Here is a 12857-nt window from a genome sequence, read left to right as displayed (position 1 = left end):
CAATATCCTGGGTACCTCAGTACCATATACTAGGGAATTATAAGGGTGTTCCAGTATGCCAATGTAAATTGGTGAAATGGTCACTAGCCTGTTACTGACAATTTGTAAAGAGAGAGCATAACCACTGAGGGTGTGGTTAGCAGAGACTCAGTGAGACAGTTAGGCATCACACAGGGAATACGTACATATAGGTCACAACCTTATGAGCACTGGGGTCCTGACTAGCAGGGTCCCAGTGACACATAACAAACATACTGAAAAACATAGGGTTTTCACTATGAGCACTGGGCCCTGGCTGGCAGGATCCCAGTGAGACAGTGAAAACTCCCTGACATACACTCACAAACAGGCCAAAGGTGGGGGTAATAAGGCTAGAAAGAGGCTACTTTCTCACACAACCCTCCCCCCCCCAAACGAAGGACAATAAGGCTAACCTTGGCCAGTTGAGACTTTATTGTCTAAGTGGTGATAAGTAGAGAGTAGCTCTGCAATAGACTGGTTACTCCCTTTAACATCCACTTTATGGTTACTTCCCTGTGGGGATGTTAACCACCCTGTTTGAAGTTTTTTAGCTAAGCAACAATGTGAAGATGTATTTTCAGAGTTTCTATCAGTAAGTTTTAGTTTAGAGCAGTGGGAATTGTCCACTGAACCTATTTGTAGTGATGGAAATGCCAGACAGGGATGCTGTCTCAGTAAGGCCATAGCTGGGCAAAAACTTTGTCCATATGGCTGGTAGAGAGAAAAGGGATGCTGTTTCTCTTGAGTTGGAGCAGGGCAGGGATGCTGTCCTATGAGCTCCATGTAGGAAAGTACCATCTTGCCTGGCATGTTACCCCCATTTTTCACTGTATATATGTTGTTTTAGTTGTATGTGTCACTGGGACCCTGTTCACCAAGGCCCCAGTGCTCATAAGTGTGCCTGAATGTGTTACCTGTGTAGTGACTAACTGTCTCACTGAGGCTCTGCTAATCAGAACCTCAGTGGTTATGCTCTCTCATTTCTTTCCAAATTCAATCAATCAATCAATCATAGTATTTATAAAGCGCGCTATGTACCCGTCAGGGTTTCGAGGCGCTGAGAGGGGGGGGGGGGGAGCGCTGCTGATTTAGCGGTCGAAGAGCCAGTTCTTGAGGAGCCTTCTGAATGCGAGGAGGTCCTGGGTCTGGCGAAGAGATGTGGGGAGAGAGTTCCAGGTCTTGGCGGCGAGGAAGGAGAAGGATCTGCCGCCGGATGTCTTGCGCTGGATTCGGGGTACGATGGCGAGGGCGAGGTTGGTGGATCGGAGTTGACGTGTTGGAGTGTAGAAGTTAAGTCTGGTGTTGAGGTAGGAGGGTCCGGTGTTGTGAAGTGCCTTGTGAGCGTGGGTCAGGAGTTTAAAGGTGATCCTCTTGTCTACCGGGAGCCAGTGGAGTTCCTTTAGGTGAGGGGAGATGTGACTTCGGCGGGGTATGTCGAGGATCAGTCGGGCGGAGGCATTTTGGATGCGTTGGAGTCGTTTGATGTCTTTGGTTGGGATGCCTGTGTAGAGTGCGTTGCCGTAGTCAAGTCTGCTGCTGACGAGGGCCTGGGTCACCGTCTTTCTGGTTTCTGTTGGGATCCACTTGAAGATTCTGCGGAGCATTCGAAGGGTGTTGAAACAGGAGGAGGAGACGGCGCTGACCTGTTTGGACATGGTGAGGGCAGAGTCCAGGATGAAGCCGAGGTTTCTTGCGTGGCTGGCAGGGCTGGGCGGGGGTCCGAGGACGGAGGGCCACCATGAGTCGTTCCAGGCCGAGGGAGTGCGCCCGAGGATGAGGACTTCCGTCTTGTCGGAGTTGAGTTTCAGGCGACTGTTGTTCATCCAATCGGCGATGGATTTTAGTCCCTCGTGGAGGTTTGTTTTGGCGGTGAGCGGGTCTTTGGTCAGGGAGAGGACGAGCTGGGTGTCGTCGGCGTAGGAGATGATGCTGAGATGATGTTGGCGGGCCAGTTGAGCGAGGGGGGCCATGTAGACGTTGAACAACGTAGGGCTGAGGGAGGATCCTTGGGGGACGCCGCAGATGAGGTTGGTGGCTTTGGAGTGGAAAGGGGAGAGACGGACTCTCTGCGTTCTGTCGGAGAGGAAGGATGAGATCCAGTGGAGGGCTTTGTCTTGGATGCCGGCTTCCTGGAGGCGGGTCAGTAGGGTGCGGTGGCAGACGGTGTCAAAGGCGGCTGATAGGTCGAGGAGGATGAGGGCTGAGGTTTCGCCGTTGTCCATTTGATGTCTGATGTCATCTGTGGCGGCGAGGAGAGCAGTCTCAGTGCTGTGGTTTCGTCTGAATCCGGATTGTGAGGGGTCCAGGATGGAATTGTCTTCGAGGAAGTGGGTGAGCTGAGTGTTGACGATCTTCTCGATGACTTTCGCTGGAAAAGGGAGGAGAGAGATCGGACGGAAGTTTTTGAGATCGTTGGGGTCGGCCTTGGGCTTTTTGAGGAGGGGTTGGATTTCTGCGTGTTTCCAGCTGTCCGGGAAGGTGGCAGAAGTGAAGGAGAGGTTGATGATCTTGCAGAGTTCGGGGGCGATGGTGGCGTTGGCTGAGTTGAAAACATGATGGGGGCAGGGGTCCGTGGGGGAGCCTGAGTGGATGGTGTTCATGGTTGTTATGGTTTATGCCTCGTCCACGTGGGTCCAGGCGGTGAGGCGGCAGTCGCGGGAGGAGACGTCGGGGTGGGGTCTGGCGGTGGACCGGTGTTGAAGCTGTCGTGGATGGTAGCGATTTTCTGGTGGAAGAAGGTGGAGAGGTCGTCGCAGAGTTTCTGGGTGGGCGGGATGTCGTTGGAGTTGGCTTTTGGATTGGAGAGTTCCTTCACGATGCCGAAGAGTTCTTTGCAGTCGTGGGCGTTGTTGTTGATGCGTTCGGTGAAGTGGGCGCGCTTGGCGATGCGGATCCGTTGGTGGTGTTCGCGGTTGGCGTTTTTGAGGGCAACGAGGTTGTCGGGTGTGCGTTCTTGGATCCATTTCTTTTTGAGCTTCTGGCAGATGCTTTTGGAGGTGGTTAGATCGTCTGTGAACCAGGCTGGTTTTTTCTTTCCTTGGGTGGCGGTGGGTTTCTTGAGAGGGGCAAGGGTGTTGGCGCAGTCGAGGATCCATTGATGGAGGTTGATGGCGGCTGTGCTCGGGTCGGTTGCGTCGGGTGGAAGGTTGTTGATGAGGGTGCTGGTCAGTTGGTCTTGGGTGACTTTGCCCCAGCGGCGGTGGGGAGGTAGCTGGATGCGGTGTTGCTCTGTGGTTTTCTTATAGGTGAAATGGACGCAGTGATGGTCGGTCCAGTGGAGTTCGGAGGTGTGGCTGAAGGAAACGTGGTTGCTTGAGGTGAAGAGGGGGTCAAGGGTGTGTCCGGCGATGTGGGTGGGCGTGTTGACTAGCTGGCGGAGTCCGAGGTTGAGGAGGTTGGAGGTCAGTGATGCGGTGTTGACGTTGTTGGCATTTTCCAGATGGTAGTTCAGATCTCCCAGGAGGATGTAATCCGAGGAAGCGAGGGCGTGGGTGCTTGCAAGGTCGGCGATGGTGTCGCTGAAGGGGGCTCTTGGTCCTGGAGGGCGGTATATGAGGGTTCCTCTGAGGGTCGTGTTGGGGTCCGTGTGGATCTGGAAGTGGAGGTGTTCGGCTGTCCTGAGGGTGTCGTCCGAGTGGGTGTGGATTTTGAGGGTAGCTTTGTGAGCGATGGCTATTCCGCCGCCGATTCCGTTGGTTCGATCTCTTCTGGTGATTTTGTAGCCGTCCGGTATGGCGATGGCGATGTCCGGAGACGAGGAGTCGTTCCACCAGGTTTTGGTCAGGAAAGCCACGTCAGGATCAGTGGTGTCGAGCAAATCCCAGAGCTCGATGGCGTGTTTTCGTGCGGAGCGGGTGTTGATGAGGATGCAGTTCAGGTGGTTGGGGTTGAATGTTTCAGTAGTTGGATTGGTCGTTCTGATGCAGGAGAAGTTGCAGGTACGGCAGGAAAAAGGTCCTTTAGTGTGCTTCGGGGATGCCCGGCAGCATTCAGTGGAGGGGCCGGGGTTGAAGGCGCGGAGTTCGTTGATCGAGTAGCGGATGCGGGGGGCGCGAGGGCCAGGGTGTGTGGCGCTGGGCGCGGTCCAGGCGCGGACGCGCAGTGCCAGCCATTAAGAAGGGAGGGGGGAGGGAGGAGCAGCTGGGAGGCGGGAGGCGGGAGGGAGCGGCAAATGGGGGCGCGAGGGGGGCGGGCCGCAGGGAGGCAGCGGCAGGGAACGGGGAGCGCACAAGGGGCAAAAAACACTGAAAACAAGCAAAACTACAAGCAGTTACAATGAGAAAATACAATCAGAAATACAATCAGAAATACAATAATGGCACAATACACGATCGGGGAGACAGCAATCAGGGGGGCACAAAGGGGGCAGAAGCGCCGGCGGCGAGGCGCTGAAAAAACGAAAAAGCCAAAAAACACTTACAGGACGGCGGAAGCGGCACACGGGTCAAGTGAGCCCACTAGCCACCAGGGATGAGGCGCAGGAGGATGCCTGCGGATGGAGTAGGGCCTCGAACACGCAAACGGCAGCGTGCTCGTGGGACAGATGCAGAAGGCAGCAGGTTGGTGCTGCGGTCGTGGGGGGCGAGCTCAGGGCCTGAAACAGGTCAGAGTTCGCTCACTCGCGACGCGCAGCGCCAGCCATTAAGAAGGGAGGGGGGAGGGAGGAGCAGCTGGGAGGCGGGAGGGAGCGGCAAATGGGGGCGCAAGGGGGGCGGGGCCGCAGGGAGGCAGCGGCAGGGAACGGGGAGCGCACAAGGGGCAAAAAACACTGAAAACGAGCAAAACTACAAGCAGTTACAATGAGAAAATACAATCAGAAATACAATAATGGCACAATACACGATCGGGGAGACAGCAATCAGGGGGGCACAAAGGGGGCAGAAGCGCCGGCGGTGAGGCGCTGAAAAAACGAAAAAGCCAAAAAACACTTACAGGACGGCGGAAGCGGCACACGGGTCAAGTGAGCCCACTAGCCACCAGGGATGAGGCGCAGGAGGATGCCTGCGGGTGGAGGAGGGTCTCGAACACGCAAGCGGCAGCGTGCTCGTGGGACAGAGGCAGAAGGCAGCAGGTTGGTGCTGCGGTCGTGGGGGGCGAGCTCAGGGCCTGAAACAGGTCAGAGTTCGCTCACTCGCGACGCGCAGAGCCAGCCATTAAGAAGGGAGGGGGGAGGGAGGAGCAGCTGGGAGGCGGGAGGCGGGAGGGAGCGGCAAATGGGGGCGCGAGGGGGGCGGGGCCGCAGGGAGGCAGCGGCAGGGAACGGGGAGCACACAAGGGGCAAAAAACACTGAAAACGAGCAAAACTACAAGCAGTTACAATGAGAAAATACAATCAGAAATAAAATCAGAAATACAATAATGGCACAATACACGATCGGGGAGACAGCAATCAGGGGGGCACAAAGGGGGCAGAAGCGCCGGCGGCGAGGCGCTGAAAAAACGAAAAAGCCAAAAAACACTTACAGGACGGCGGAAGCGGCACACGGGTCAAGTGAGCCCACTAGCCACCAGGGATGAGGCGCAGGAGGATGCCTGCGGGTGGAGGAGGGCCTCGAACACGCAAACGGCAGCGTGCTCGTGGGACAGAGGCAGAAGGCAGCAGGTTGGTGCTGCGGTCGTGGGGGGCGAGCTCAGGACCTGAAACAGGTCAGAGTTCGCTCACTCGCGACGCGCAGCGCCAGCCATTAAGAAGGGAGGGGGGAGGGAGGAGCAGCTGGGAGGCGGGAGGCGGGAGGGAGCGGCAAATGGGGGCGTGAGGGGGGCGGGCCGCAGGGAGGCAGCGACAGGGAACGGGGAGCGCACAAGGGGCAAAAAACACTGAAAACGAGCAAAACTACAAGCAGTTACAATGAGAAAATACAATCAGAAATACAATCAGAAATACAATAATGGCACAATACACGATCGGGGAGACAGCAATCAGGGGGGCACAAAGGGGGCAGAAGCGCCGGCGGCGAGGCGCTGAAAAAACGAAAAAGCCACAAAACACTTACAGGACGGCGGAAGCGGCACACGGGTCAAGTGAGCCCACTAGCCACCAGGGATGAGGCGCAGGAGGATGCCTGCGGGTGGAGGAGGGCCTCGAACACGCAAACGGAAGCGTGCTCGTGGGACAGAGGCAGAAGGCAGCAGGTTGGTGCTGCGGTCGTGGGGGGCGAGCTCAGGGCCTGAAACAGGCTAGTGACTAATTTTACCAATTTACATTGGCTTACTGGAACACCCTTATAATTCCCTAGTATATGGTACTAAGGTACCCAGGGTATTGGGGTTCCAGGAGATCCCTATGGGCTGCAGCATTTCTTTTGCCACCCATAGGGAGCTCTGACAATTCTTACACAGGCCTGCCACTGCAGCCTGAGTGAAATAACGTCCACGTTATTTCACAGCCATTTTACACTGCACTTAAGTAACTTATAAGTCACCTATATGTCTAACCTTTACCTTGTAACGGTTAGGTGCAAAGTTACTTAGTGTGAGGGCACCCTGGCACTAGCCAAGGTGCCCCCACATTGTTCAGAGCCAATTCCCTGAACTTTGTGAGTGCGGGGACACCATTACACGCGTGCACTACATATAGGTCACTACCTATATGAAGCTTCACAATGGTAACTCCGAATATGGCCATGTAACATGTCTATGATCATGGAATTGCCCCCTCTATGCCATCCTGGCATAGTTGGCACAATACCATGATCCCAGTGGTCTGTAGCACAGACCCTGGCGCTGCCAAACTGCCCTTCCTGGGGTTTCACTGCAGCTGCTGCTGCTGCCAACCCCTCAGACAGGCATCTGCCCTCCTGGGGTCCAGCCAGGCCTGGCCCAGGATGGCAGAACAAAGGACTTCCTCTGAGAGAGGGTGTTACACCCTCTCCCTTTGGAAAATGGTGTGAAGGCAGGGGAGGAGTAGCCTCCCCCAGCCTCTGGAAATGCTTTGTTGGGCACAGATGTGCCCAATTCTGCATAAGCCAGTCTACACCGGTTCAGGGGACCCCTTAGCCCTGCTCTGGCGCGAAACTGGACAAAGGAAAGGGGAGTGACCACTCCCCTGACCTGTACCTCCCCTGGGAGGTGCCCAGAGCTCCTCCAGTGTGCTCCAGACCTCTGCCAATTTGGAAACAGAGGTGCTGCTGGCACACTGGACTGCTCTGAGTGGCCAGTGCCAACAGGTGACGTCAGAGACTCCTTCTGATAGGCTCCTTCAGGTGTTAGTAGCCTATCCTCTCTCCTAGGTAGCCAAACCCTCTTTTCTGGCTATTTAGGGTCTCTGTCTCTGGGGAAACTTTAGATAACGAATGCAAGAGCTCATCAGAGTTCCTCTGCATCTCTCTCTTCACCTTCTGCCAAGGAATCGACTGCTGACCGCGCTGGAAGCCTGCAAAACTGCAACATAGTAGCAAAGACGACTACTGCAACTCTGTAACGCTGATCCTGCCGCCTTCTCAACTGTTTTCCTGGTGGTGCATGCTGTGGGGGTAGTCTGCCTCCTCTCTGCACTAGAAGCTCCGAAGAAATCTCCTGTGGGTCGACGGAATCTTCCCCCTGCAACCGCAGGCACCAAAAAGCTGCATTACCGGTCCCTTGGGTCTCCTCTCAGCATGACGAGCGAGGTCCCTCGAATCCAGCAACTCTGTCCAAGTGACCCCCACAGTCCAGTGACTCTTCAGTCCAAGTTTGGTGGAGGTAAGTCCTTGCCTCACCTCGCTAGACTGCATTGCTGTGAAAAGCGACTTTTGCAGCTACTCCGGCCTCCGTGCACTTCCGGTGGAAATCCTTTGTGCACAGTCCAGCCTGGGTCCACGGCACTCTAACCTGCATTGCACGACCTCCTAAGTTGTTCTCCGGCGACGTGGGACTTCTTTGTGCGACTTCGGGTGAGCACTGTTTCACGCATCCTCATAGTGCCTGTTTCTGGCACTTCTCCGGGTGCTACCTGCTGATAAGAGGGCTCCTTGTCTTGCACTACGTTCCCTCTACCCCCTGTTCCAATTTGCGATCTCCTGGTCCCTCCTGGGCCACAGCAGTGTCCAAAAACACTAACCGCATGATTTGCAGCTATCAAGGCTTGTTGGTGTTCTTTCGGCGGGAAAGCACTTCTGCACGACTCTCCACGGCGAACGGGATCCGTCCACTAAAGAGGAAGTCTCTAGCCCTTTTTGTTCCTGCAGAAACCTCAGCTTCTTCTGTCCAGTAGAAGCTTCTTTGCACCCGCTGCTGGCATTTCCTGGGCATCTGCCCATCTCCGACTTGCTTGTGACTTTTGGACTTGGTCCCCTTGTTCCACACGTACTCCAGATTGGAAATCCAGCATTGTTGCATTGTTGGTTTGTGTCTTTCCTGCATTATTCCTCTAACACGACTTCTTTGTCCTAAGGGGAACTTTAGTGCACTTTGCACCCACTTTTCAGGGTCTTGGGAAGGGTTATTTTTCTAACTCTCACTATTTTCTAATAGTCCCAGCGACCCTCTACAAGGTCACATAGGTTTGGGGTCCATTCGTGGTTCGCATTCCACTTTTGGAGTATATGGTTTGTGTTGCCCCTATCCCTATGTTTCCCCATTGCATCCTATTGTAACTATACATTGTTTGCACTGTTTTCTAAGACTATACTGCATATTTTTGCTATTGTGTATATATATCTTGTGTATATTTCCTATCCTCTCACTGAGGGTACACTCTAAGATACTTTGGCATATTGTCATAAAAATAAAGTACCTTTATTTTTAGTATAACTGTGTATTGTGTTTTCTTATGATATTGTGCATATGACACTAAGTGGTACTGTAGTAGCTTCACACGTCTCCTAGTTCAGCCTAAGCTGCTCTGCTAAGCTACCATTATCTATCAGCCTAAGCTGCTAGACACCCTATACACTAATAAGGGATAACTGTGCCTGGTGCAAGGTGCAAGTACCCCTTGGTACTCACTACAAGCCAGTCCAGCCTCCTACACTCCACACTAGGACAGGGATGCTGTCCTAAGTGTTGTGAGGCAGTGCAGAGTTTCTGCACTAAAGTTTCTCAGGGAGGGTTGGAGGGATGCTCCATGTTAACTTAAATGGTACTCTTTTTCTCACCAATGTAAGTTATCCCACAGAGAGGTACTTCCACCTCAGGGAGTACAGTTTTGCCAACTGATGATTCCCTTGGAACAGGTGCCACCCCAGGAGAGGTTTCTCCCACCACAGGAATGGTATCGTGAATGGTAGGGTGGTTAGGGGATACTGTGATTCCCTTTCTACCTGTTGATGGAGAGGGATCCTGAGTTTTCAGGCCTTCTCTCCTTTGCTTTTTCATTTCAGTAGAAATGAGAGGGAACAATTCCTCTGGGATGCCCAGCATGGCTGCATGGGCATAAAACTCTACATCAGCCCAACCTGAGGCCTCTAGGTCATTACCTAAGAGACAGTCTACAGGTAAGTTAGGTGATACTACCACCTGCTTAGGGCCAGTAACTCCACCCCAACTAAACTGAATTATAGCTAAGGGAAGAAACTTAGTGGAGTTATGGACATCAATAATCTTATACTGTTGTCCAATGATGTGTTGTTCAGAATGCACTAGGTTTTCAGTCACCAAAGTGATACTGGCACCTGTGTCCCTGTAGGCCAAGGCCTCAACACCATTTATTGAAACTCTCTGCCTGTACTTATCCGTTGTAAGGGGACAAGCAGCCAGTGTGGCAAGGCCAATGCCACTAGGTGTGACAGAAACTGTCTTGGGACTGACTACCCCAGTTTCTATGATGGACCCATAAGTTAACCAAACTACACCCTTTGTTTGACTGTTGCCAGCAGTCCCACTACTAGTACCACTACTGCTAGGGGCACTAGAGCTTGATGGATTAGTGGTGGTAGGCTCAGGGGGTTTACCTGGACAGGACTTATCCCCTGGCCTATGGCCTCTGTTTTTACACACAAAGCACCAAGGCTTTTTAACTTGTGTAGGTTGAGAAGAAGAGGAAGAATTTGTTTTATCCCCACCCTCTGAAGAGTGTTTAAGATTTGAAGAAGGATCTTTGGTTTTACCCTTATCCCCATGCTTATCTTGAGACTTTTCACCATCTTTCTTCTTATTGCCATCTTTGTCACCCCCTGTATGAACTTTTCTATTCACCCTTGTTCTGACCCATTTGTCTGCCTTCTTTCCCAATTCTTGGGGAGAGGTCAGATCAGAGTCTACCAGGTACTGGTGCAACAAATCAGACATACAATTATTAAGAATATGCTCTCTCAGGAATAGGTTATACAGGCTTTCATAATCAGTAACCTTACTGCCATGTAACCACCCCTCCAAGGCCTTCACTGAATGGTCAACAAAGTCTATCCAGTCTTGTGAAGACTCCTTTTTGGTCTCTCTGAACTTCATCCTGTACTGTTCAGTGGTTAAGCCATAACCATCCAGGAGTGCATTCTTAAGAACTGCAAAATTATTGGCATCACTTTCTTTCACAGTAAGGAGCCTATCCCTACCCTTTCCACTAAATGATAGCCAAAGGATAGCAGCCCATTGCCTTTGAGGGACATCCTGTACAACACAGGCCCTCTCAAGTGCAGCAACCCACTTGTTAATGTCATCCCCCTCCTTATAAGGGGGAACTATCTTGTGCAGATTCCTTGACTCATGCTCTCTTGCAGGATGACTATTGGGAATACTGCTGCTGCCACCATGGGTTTCAAACCCAATTTTCTGTCTTTCTCTCTCTATCTCGAAGGACTGCCTATCTAAATCCAGTTGTTGCTTCTTGAGCTTCAGTCTGGATTGTTCCACTCTTAATCTATTGAGCTCCCTTTCTAACATTCTGTCATCAGGGTGGGTGGGAGAGGCATGTCTAGTGTAGGAGGCTGAACTGGCTTGTAGTGAGTACCAAGGGGTACTTGCACCTTGCACCAGGCCCAGTTATCCCTTATTAGTGTATAGGGTGTCTAGCAGCATAGGCTGATAGATAATGGTAGCTTAGCAGAGCAGCTTAGGCTGAACTAGGAGACGAGTGAAGCTACTACAGTACCACTTAGTGTCATATGCACAATATCATAAGAAAACACAATACACAGTTATACTACAAATAAAGGTACGTTATTTTTATGACAATATGCCAAAGTATCTCAGAGTGTACCCTCAGTGAGAGGATAGGAAATATACACAAGATATATATACACAATACCAAAGATATGCAGTATAGTCTTAGAAAACAATGCAAACAATGTATAGTTACAATAGGTAGCAATGGGAACACACAGGGATAGGGGCAACACAAACCATATTCTCCAAAAGTGGAATGTGAACCACGAATGGACCCCAAACCTATGTGACCTTGTAGAGGGTCGCTGGGACTATTAGAAAATAGTAAGGGTTAGAAAAATAGCCCACCCCAAGACCCTGTAAAGTGAGTGCAAAGTGCACTAAAGTTCCCCAAAAGACAAAGAAGTCGTGATAGGGGAATACTGCAGGAAAGACACAAACCAGCAATGCAACAACGATGGATTTCCAGTCGAGGGTACATGTGGAACAAGGGGACCAAGTCCAAAAGTCACAAGCAAGTCGGAGATGGGCAGATGCCCAGGAAATGCCAGCTGTGGGTGCAAAGAAGCTTCCACTGGACAGAAGAAGCTTAGGTTTCTGCAGGAACGACAAGGGCTAGAGACTTCCCCTTTGGAGGACGAATCCCAAACGCCTTGAAGAGTCGTGCAGACGTGTTTTCCCGCCGAAAGAATGCCAACAAGCCTTGCTAGCTGCAAACCATGCGGTTAGCGTTTTTGGGTGCTGCTGTGGCACAGGAAAGACCAGGATGTCGCAAATTAGGCCAGGCGGTAGAGGGGACGTCGCGCAAGACAACGAGCCCTCTCAGCAGCAGGTAGCACCCGGAGAAGTGCCAGAAACAGGCACTACGAGGATGCGTGAAACAGTGCTCACCCGAAGTTACACAAAGGAGTCCAACGTCGCCGGAGACGAACTTAGAAAGTCATGCAATGCAGGTTAGAGTGCCGTGGACCCAGGCTTGGCTGTGCACAAAGGATTTCCGCAGGAAGTGAACAGGGCCCGGAGTAGCTGCAAAAGTCACAGTTCCCAGCAATGCAGTCTGGCGTGGGGAGGCAAGGACTTACCTCCACCAAACTTGGACTGAAGAGTAACTGGACTGTGGGAGTCACTTGGACAGAGTTGCTGGATTCGATGGACCTCGATCGTCGTGCTGAGAGGAGACCCAAGGGACCGGTAATGCAGCTTTTTGGTGCCTGCGGTTGCAGGGGGAAGATTCCGTCGACGCACTGGAGATTTCTTCGGAGCTTCTAGTGCAGAGAGGAGGCAGACTACCCCCACAGCATGCACCACCAGGAAAACAGTCGAGAAGGCGGCAGGATCAGCGTTATAGAGTTGCAGTAGTCGTCTTTGCTACTATGTTGCAGTTTTGCAGGCTTCCAGCGCGGTCAGCAGTCGATTCCTTGGCAGAAGGTGAAGAGAGAGATGCAGAGGAACTCGGATGAGCTCTTGCATTCGTTATCTAAAGTTTCCACAGAGACAGAGACCCTAAATAGCCAGAAAAGAGGGTTTGGCTACCTAGGAGAGAGGATAGGCTAGCAACACCTGAAGGAGCCTATCAGAAGGAGTCTCTAACGTCACCTGGTGGCACTGGCCACTCAGAGCAGTCCAGTGTGCCAGCAGCACCTCTGTTTCCAAGATGGCAGAGGTCTGAAGCACACTGGAGGAGCTCTGGGCACCTCCCAGGGGAGGTGCAGGTCAGGGGAGAGGTCACTCCCCTATCCTTTGTCCAGTTTCGCGCCAGAGCAGGGCTAAGGGGTCCCTGAACCGGTGTAGACTGGCTTATGCAGAAATGGGCACCA

The sequence above is a fragment of the Pleurodeles waltl genome, unplaced genomic scaffold (genome assembly GCF_031143425.1).
Source record: "Pleurodeles waltl isolate 20211129_DDA unplaced genomic scaffold, aPleWal1.hap1.20221129 scaffold_56, whole genome shotgun sequence".
NCBI classification, from domain to species: domain Eukaryota; kingdom Metazoa; phylum Chordata; class Amphibia; order Caudata; family Salamandridae; genus Pleurodeles; species Pleurodeles waltl.
The sequence above is the reverse complement of the archived record's forward strand: the minus strand, read 5'-3'. Positions refer to the sequence as shown.